The following is a 7298-nucleotide window of genomic DNA, read 5'->3' as shown; positions in this document are numbered from 1 at the left end:
TACATACACATGCATACATTAAATGCAAGCATACACATACATATATTACATGCATGCATACACATACATACATTCCATACATATGTACATATATATCACCACATACACACACACACACAGTTATACACACTACAATAGTACATATACATACACATACATACATTAGATATATACATAAATATTATGCACATTGCACAAATTACAAGCACACATCCATACACATTGAATCATGTACATTGACATATGCATAAACATACATACCTACATTACATATGCTACATGTACATACATCTTCCACATCACCATATATATAGGTCATACGGGGTCATACAAACTACATTACGTACACACACACACACACACACACACACACACACACACACACATGCATACATATTATGTGCGTATTGCAAACATACATCTAAATATGAGCCATACACATACTAAACACTAAAATACCCCGAAAATATGCATACATAAATACATTATATATTACATATATATACACATACATACATTTGTACATGGACATACATATATGCATTCATACATTGCTAAACATATATACGTACATATGCCTACAATGATACACGTATAAATTTTACAAACATACATCCATACACATACACACATATATATGCATTACATACATATTCCACATATCACCATATATATAGGTCATACGAGGTCATACAAACTACAAATTACAATACGTACATAATATATACATATTACAGACACACATGTATGCATACACATACAAACATATGTATACATTACATATTACATATATACACATATGTATATTCATATATTCATTGAACATATAATGGATCCAATATACACATCTAAACTTACACACAATGTCATGTCATATATAGAATACATACAACACATGCAATACAATACAATACAATACATACATACACACATCCCATACATACAATGCATAGGTATATACAATAGATACATCGTACAATTAATACAATACAACATGTACATATATATTCACTTACAAATGTACACATATCACACACACACATGTCACACACACATACATACATATATATGCAATACAGTACATATGCATGTATATATAAAATAAACACACCCATATATATACATGTAACATACACATATGTATATAGAACATACACTCACATAACACACACATACATACACACATGTCATACCAATTATTCATACAAATTACAATACATCATATGCACATGCCACACATACAATGCATGGAGTACAATACATACATATGCAAATGTATAGAGCATAACACACACACAAATATAGATATCCACATACATATACACAGTAGAACACTCTTTTTAAAACACGTCTCAAGGCCCTGCTAATTGTTTTTAAAAAATGAAAGGGGGGGAGATTAGAAATGTGGTGTGTTTTAGTAAAAAGTGGGGGGGAAGGAGAGAGAGAGAGAGAGACTTTGTATCCTCCTCCCCCCCCCCCCCCCCCTCAAAGCTTCCATGACTATTGTAGATCTCGAGTATTGCTGCTTCGTCGGAGGTCTCGCGTGGACCATCGATGATCGCAGCCTTGCCGACGCCTTTCAATACTTCAGCGAAGTTATCAACTCCAAGCTTATCAATGGTTATGAAACAAGATGATCACGAGGTTTTGGCTTTGTGACATTCTCTAATGAGCAAGCGATTGAGTCGATGAATGGAAAAGATCTTAATGGAAGCAACATTACTATGAACCAAGATCAGGCGGGATGATGGAGGCTATCATGCCTCCAATAGAGGTGGTGGTTCACGATATGGAGATTGTGGAAGTTATGGTAGCAAGGAGAGATCAGATGGAGGAAATGATGGATATGGTGGTAGTGGCTGTGCCGATGGCTATAATGATGCCAATGGTGGTGGAAATGGTGGCTATGGTGGCAACAATCACATTGGTGGTTATGGTGGGGGTAATAATAGGTATTCAAGTGGTGGCTCGGATTCGCAAAATTGGAGGAAGTAAACAAAATGAAAACTTTACAAACTTTTGTTTGCAAATTGAGTATTGACTTCCTTTTTTCTTTTGTTACTCGAGGCCTTTTGTATGGTTCAGATGGGAAAAAAACTGATATCCCTAAAGAGATGATTCTAGAGAGAGAGAGAGAGCACCATGAGCGTGATCGACCTAGTCTTCGAAGTAGTCCACCTCTAGCGAGCAAGGATGTGCAAGGCGAGTTACAAGAAGGTGGGAGAGAAGGATAAGTTCTAATCTGTGAACTTTCATTTTTTGTTTTTTACATCGATTTTTCCATTGTTCTCTATATAATCTTGAAATGCTTAGGATTGCTAATTTTGTAAACAAAACATTTATTTTAAGAATTATTTGGTTTTCTTTTTTTCACATGTAATTTTTCAATTGATTTTTACAATCTTGCATCTTTAAATTGTATTATAACAGCTTTAGCTTTTGCGGAAATTTTATTGTTCCTTTTTTTGGTTTCTTTTTATTTCACTTTGATTTCTGTATAGCCTTGTATATATTATCATGTTAATTATATATTCAAAACTTCGGGCTATGAATTTTCTTCGCAAGGATACCCCAAAAATCAGATTAATTGGAGGGTCTTGTGGAAATATTGTCACTTGATCGATGATAAATCAAGTGTTTGTGGTGAAGAGGGCTAGGAGGAGGATGTAGGAAATAATGATGCGGAAAACATGAGGGAAGGTGACATTGCAAACATGAAGGTTCTTAGTTTAGTACCATATCAGTTTATAACGATGTTTGTATGTGTATGTGTATGCATGTGCATGCATGTATGTATGTGTATTTGCATATGCATGTCCATGGTTGTGTTTGTATGCATGTATGAATGCATGCACACATGCATTTGGAGCATTCTCTCGCATGTTTTTTTTGCCACGTTACTTTGTGTATTTGCTATTGTCATTTCACATGAAAGACTAGCTCTTTCGGTCTTGAGAAACCTCATGCAACTTCAAGAAGTGATTGACAATAGAGGCCAGAGACTCTAGTGACAATCGAACAATAGTTTGTTGTGATTTGTGCAAGCTTTCATGCGAATGCAAGCTCGAATCCACATCTACCATCATCAAAAAAAGGAAGACGACGGACCAATACAACTTCCAAAGAGCGTATGCCATGCCCTTTGAATCTTGACCAACCAACACTGAGGTGCACATAAAAAACACTTAATTTATTTTGTGATATCTTTGCCAGAAAGGTCATAGATCTTGTTGATATGTGTTATATTAACGATAATTTTAATTTGCTAACCCAAACATGAAGTTCCATTCTCTTGTTTCATTTCCAAATTTCTTTACTAAATGAACAAATTTCGTTTCCAAATTTTTTGCTATTCAAGGTGGCACGATAACATACGAACAATGGAAGAGATTGAAGCATGTGTTTATTTGGGCAAGAAATGACATATATGAGTGTGTTGACCGTGAATAATTCTTGCAATGTTGGAGTTTCCTTTGAAACTATAAGGAAGTAGGCTTCGTTAATTCAAGCTTCCGGCATTGATGGCTTGTAGAAAACTGAGCTCATTGAGACATATATAGTAATACGAAAACCATTAGGTATGCATCCATACACGGTTATAAATATATACACATACATAGTTATGTGTTGCATATATATTATGGACCACATAAGTTGATGTTATTGTGCACATGATCACTTAGGAGATGAAGGTATAATGATTGATGCTTCTTGATTATTACTCTATATCTTTTGTTTGTTGCAAATTTTATTATGGACCAAAAAAGTTGATTTTATTGTGCATGGGATCAAGATTGTAGCATTACTTAAGAGGTGAAGGTATAATGATTCATGCTCTTGATTATTACTCTACATCTTTTGTTTGCAACTATCATTTTGATTGTGTTATTTCATTAGAACAATATATTAACCTTTGGTTTCTTATTATTACTCTATAGGTTTTCAACTTATTGAACGATGGTGCTCGACAAAGAAGTAAAGCGTGTTTTTTTTGTGTGTAGGTTTGCAAATGTTAGATTTCATAAGGACTATGATAAAGGGCATGTACATGAAGCTTGATCATATTTACATTGATGATAACCCAACACTACTTTTCTTGCAAATTTCAAATTAAATGTTCTTGATGTAAAGCTTTGTGGGTTCCCAAGCCTACTGTGTTTCTGTTGTAGAGAGATTAATAACTATGGCTATGGAAGAGAATATGTTTTATAGGTTAAAAGTATTGTGTGTGAGTGATTGCATTGTAACAATTTAGGGACTCAAATGCTCAATTTTTCTTAGAGAAAAACTTAGTGTGTTTGTTGTAGCATTGCAACGTTTTTATACGGTGAAGTTCTTGCTCAAGTTGAATGTTGTGAATGATTCTTGGACATCTCATAGTGTAGTATTCTTGTTATTATATATGCTCTTTTAGATATATTGTTTTTCACTTCCAGGAAGCCACGATATATGCATTGTTACATAGGCATGGAATGAAGATAACCTTTCATGCTTAGTGCTTAGATGGTGATCCTTCTTCGAAGATGGTTTGAAGACACATATGCTCCACACTAATATACATGCAAACAAACATACATACATCGACACATACAAACATATATTTTAAAAAAAGAAATAAAGAGAATATTATTATTATTATTAAAAATAGTAAAAGCAAAATTTAATGTTTTCAAAAGGTGTTGCACAATGATGGTATATAAGCAGTGCCAATAATGATGTGTTTTGGCATCACTACTAGTGTATTTTGTTGTAGTGACATGTATAAAACACGTTCACGCATGCACATATATAGAACGCACACACATATGTAGAACACATGTACACACATACACAAACATATATACATACATATACACACACATATCATTACACTTACATGCACATATAACACATAGATACATACACACATGCCATACATAAAATATATACAACACATGCAATACAGTACAATACATGCATATATAAACATGGAATACAATACATACACATAACCCATACACAAAATATATACAACAGATGCAATACAATACAATATATACATACACACATGTATTGAACATACATGTGTTTTCTATGTAAGGGCATTTAAAAAGAGTTGTTGTCAAAAAATATATTTACATTAAGCGATATTTTTATTAATTGTTTTTTTACAAAAGGGTCTCTAAAATAATAAAAAACATACGTATAAGGGGTTTATAAAAGATGTCATGAACGCACGCGATACAACCTCTTTATATATAGTGGAGCCCCCGGGTACCGCGGTCCTTACTGCCTCGGCCCAGTAGAACTTGGGCAAGCTCTTCTCCTCCAGCATTGCCCGTGCTGCTTCCACAATCGACCGATTCTTTCTCTCAGCCACGCCGTTCTGCTCCGGCGTGTATCTACAACTGAATTCGCGGTGAATTCCCATTTGTTGTAGGTAACCGTTGAATTGACCGGAAAAGTACTCTTTTCCGCCATCCGACCATAGGCACTTGATCTTTCGTCCCGTTTCAGCTTCTGTGAACCCTTTGAGGTCCCGGAAACAGTCGAAGACTTCGCTCTTCCTCTCAATGAGGTAGATCCACGTATGCTGTATGTGGTCGTCGATGAAGGAGACGAATTATCGGCTCCTGCCAAGACTAACGTTTTGTGCCGGCCCCCACACATCCGAGTGTATAAGGTTGAGCTTGTTCCGGCTCCGGTTTCGCTCGTTGGGGAAAGGAAGTCGGTGTTGCTTCCTGAGCTGGCAGGCTTCACAAATTTGTGCCTTTCGGCCACTAAACTTGGGCAATCCGAACACTACTTGTTTCGATTGCGGATCTTGAAGCCACTGGTGGTTGACGTGGCCTATCCGCTTGTGCCACAAGTCGATGTCCGATTCGGTCTTTTGTCCCTTCGCGAACATTGCGGTGCCGCCGTCAGTGGAGTCGAGGATGAACATCCTCCCGTCTCTGCACCCTTGCGCAATCACATGGCCTTCTTCCTCAATGAAGCACCCGAGGTGTGTAAACTGAACCTCCATCCCTTGGTCGACAATCTATCCGACCGAGACCAAGTTCTTCGTGATTGTCGGAACGTGCAGCACGTTCATGAGTTTCCCTTTCTGCCCGACATGGCTAAGGGGAACTTCTCCGACATTCGCGATCGGGTGCGGAGTGTCGTCTCCTGTTGCGACTACTCCAGGTTGTACCGGTTTTTCAAGGTACGAGAACCACTCCTTATGGCTCGTCATGTGGTTTGACGCGCCGGAGTCTACGTACCACACCTCGTCCGATCTCGGGGTGCTCTGTTTCATTGAGTTTTCTTCGTGTCTCGTCACGAAGACAGACCCTTCTCCGGCTCTCCCGGAGTCTTCAGCGTAGTGCGATCGCTGTCAATTTCCCTTGTCGGTATGTCTGGAGCCGTTCCCGGAACCAGTTCTCTCCGAATCGGCGCACTTCTTCCAGCACTCACTTTCCTTGTGGCCTTTCTTGCCACAGTACTAGCACTCCGCGATGGACTTCCCTTGCCGGTTCTCATCGCTTCGACTCCCCCTGTTTCCGGAGGGTCCGGAGTTGCTGTCGGCATCACTTCGGTGCCTTCTTCCTTGATCACGTCGGCTGCCTCCATTGCGCGCCGACTCGCCTCGTCCGCCACGACCACGTACAACATCTTGCTGTTGGTGTGCATGCTCGTCGACGCACCCGCGTGGTTCTCCTCTACCAGGAGCATCGACTGTAAGTCGAAAAAGGACGGCGTATTCTCCCAGGTACACACAGCCGTTCGGAACGCTCCGAACTTCGACGCCAAACCTCCGAGACAGATCTGGACCATCTCGCTCTCCTCGATGTTCACCTCTATGGAGGAGAGGGAGTCGCAGATATCCTTGATCTTCGAGGTATAGTCCGCCACCGACAAGTCGCGTTGTCGTAGGTTGCTCAACTCCTGTCGGAGCTGAAGCTTCCTAGCTGTGGTGCTCGCAGCAAAAATCTTCTTCAGATTTTCCCACGCACCCTTCGGCGTCTTTGTATCCCGAACATAGCTCAATAGCTGTTCGCCCACACACGACGCGAAGCAGTATAGTACCCTGCTCGCCGATTGCTCCCACGACGGGAAGTCTCTGTGTGTCGATTCGGGTGCCGCGTCATTAGCTCCTTCGACATAACTCCAGTAGCCGTGCCCGAGCAAGTACTGGTGCATCTTGTAGGACCAAGACGCGTAGTTGGTTCTGTCGAGCTTCTCTGTTGGAAGCGAGCTCGCCATGCCTCTATCCATCGTTCTTCTTGTTCTTCTTCGTCAAGCTGTGTCGGCTGCAGAGAGGTTCTCAACCCTCGCGC

At 39.5% G+C, this 7298-nt stretch overlaps 1 pseudogene; it reads left to right on the top strand.

Annotated features, from left to right (window-relative positions):
• The first annotated feature begins 1460 nt into the window (after positions 1-1460).
• On the top strand, positions 1461-2059 carry LOC147856043 (glycine-rich RNA-binding protein GRP1A-like; annotated as a pseudogene).
• Positions 2060-7298: the final 5239 nt, after the last annotated feature.

Source organism: Azolla caroliniana, unplaced genomic scaffold (assembly GCF_043228905.1).
Source record: "Azolla caroliniana isolate FFs.n. ecotype wild unplaced genomic scaffold, voAzoCaro1.0.p SCAF_13, whole genome shotgun sequence".
Classification (NCBI taxonomy): domain Eukaryota; kingdom Viridiplantae; phylum Streptophyta; class Polypodiopsida; order Salviniales; family Salviniaceae; genus Azolla; species Azolla caroliniana.
The sequence above is the reverse complement of the archived record's forward strand: the minus strand, read 5'-3'. Positions and strand labels throughout refer to the sequence as shown.